The following is a 2,140-nucleotide window of genomic DNA, read 5'->3' as shown; positions in this document are numbered from 1 at the left end:
AGAAACGAAATTATTCATTCGGTGGGATGAAGGATATGAGAGTCATATCGATGATGCCTGGCATGGCTCGCGCGCTTGCGCGCCAGATTGTGAGCTCGTCTTCCTCATGTTTATTGAAATGAAGGTCCTCGGTGCTTATGCTTACGGCCGATGCAAATGCGATGTCCCTGCTACTTGTAATAAGGCAGTGATGCGCCTTCTGATGTGATGTACTTACAAGGTAGTGATGTGCCTTGTGATGTGATGTGCATGGTACTTACAAGGTGGAATGCTGCAAGCATAACAAAATGTACACACACACACACACATATATATATATTATGCCATCAACATACCTGTACAGTACTACATTATGTGGAATGATCTTATTTGATATTTTGCCGTCGGATTATGCCAAATGTAAATTACGTAACGCTAGGGATAAATAATGATGTTGACGAATAACTTGATGGCTAAACTAAATATTGTACAGATTAATAGTGAATCCAGGGTTTGTGAGTTTTGACGTGACTTCACTCTTCACAAAGGTACCTGTTGACGATCCGTTGGAGCTTTTAGGGGATATGCTTGGGAAAAGGAAGCTGGACCTACCATTTTCCAAGCACACGCTAATAGAATTAACTAAAATTTCTTTAAATGAATGTGAATTTGAAATCAAAGGTGAATTTTACTCTAAAATATATATATATATATATATATATATATATATATATATATATATATATATATATATATATATATATATATATGTGTGTGTGTGTGTGTGTGTGTGTGTGTATCTCTGTGTGTGTGTGTGTAGGTATGAATCTCGACAGGGAAATAAAGGAAGGAGGAATATAGATATTGAATGAACAAAACAATATGGACGATGGTTTAATAATAGCTATAGATAATTCACATGTTTCATTCAAAATAGCGAAAAACATTGATTAAAAGAACATGTATTTAAACCCTGTGAAACTGACGAGCAGTCATCCCCTGCTGCTTTTAGTATCCCGTAATATGGGCCATATAAATTTTGGGGTGGGAATGGCAGTGTAGGGTTGGTATTCCTTATTATATATATATATATATATATATATATATATATATATATATATATATATATATATATATATATATATATATATATATATATATATATATATATATATATATATATTCAAATGAACCAGTTTGTTTGTACACAAAATTCTTAGTTTTCTCTTTGGAGAATGAGAAAGATCATCTTTTATTTTGGTGCCGTATTTTCCATGCGGGTTTTTCTGTTCATTATTAATTATGTATTCATTTCTATGGTAATTTATTATTCTTTTTGGGGAATGAGATCTATCATTTTACCTAAATGAACGCTCGGAAAATTTGCAAACTTCAAACATTTAATGAGGAATGAACTCAGTAACTCGTAAATATCCTGAATGAAAACTGTAACACCACTTACTGTACATCCAAAGGCAGCAGAACATGTTCAAAACACGTTCTAGATCTGCCTTCAACGCGATCCTTCCAAACCGCCCCAAGGCTCAGCAGCAACGCCAGAGCGATAGTACCGTGACAATAAGGCCACTTCGATAAAAATCTCAGATACGTGATTGCCACCGAACTAATCTATAGGACAGCAGATGTCCGATGTCCCCCAGTGCAGGGTGGAGACAATGTCCTCATCCTTGCCAAAAAAGAACAAAAATATAGGTTTTGGATATCTGGATATTTATGACCGTCGACCAACACTTGCGTGTACCTTGATGTCAGCCGGTGGCACGAAGAAGCCACCAGTTATAGCCCGGCGGCTTTTATTGCCCAAAATTGCTTGCAGATTGCAAGCGCCGATTGTTTGTGACAGTTATCAGCGAATGGATATTTGCGTCCGACGCCGATAAATGCGAGGAACGGTCCTCGACGGTTTTCGAAAACGAGGAGAAAAACTCCTCGGGCGAGAATCTTAGAAAGCAGTAACAGGCTTTTTGGGAATTGGGCGCCCAACCTTCCCCACCCCTTCTCTCTCTCTCAACTCCCCACCCTTCGCGTATTGGTTATCGGGGATCGGGGAGCGTAAGAATATTCTCAAAGTCGAAATCCACAATATGTTACGTGGCCAGTGGCCAGAGCGTTTAATAAGGTTTTATGCCATTTTAACATA

The sequence above is a fragment of the Macrobrachium rosenbergii genome, chromosome 1, assembly GCF_040412425.1.
Source record: "Macrobrachium rosenbergii isolate ZJJX-2024 chromosome 1, ASM4041242v1, whole genome shotgun sequence".
NCBI lineage: Eukaryota > Metazoa > Arthropoda > Malacostraca > Decapoda > Palaemonidae > Macrobrachium > Macrobrachium rosenbergii.
The sequence above is the reverse complement of the archived record's forward strand: the minus strand, read 5'-3'. Positions refer to the sequence as shown.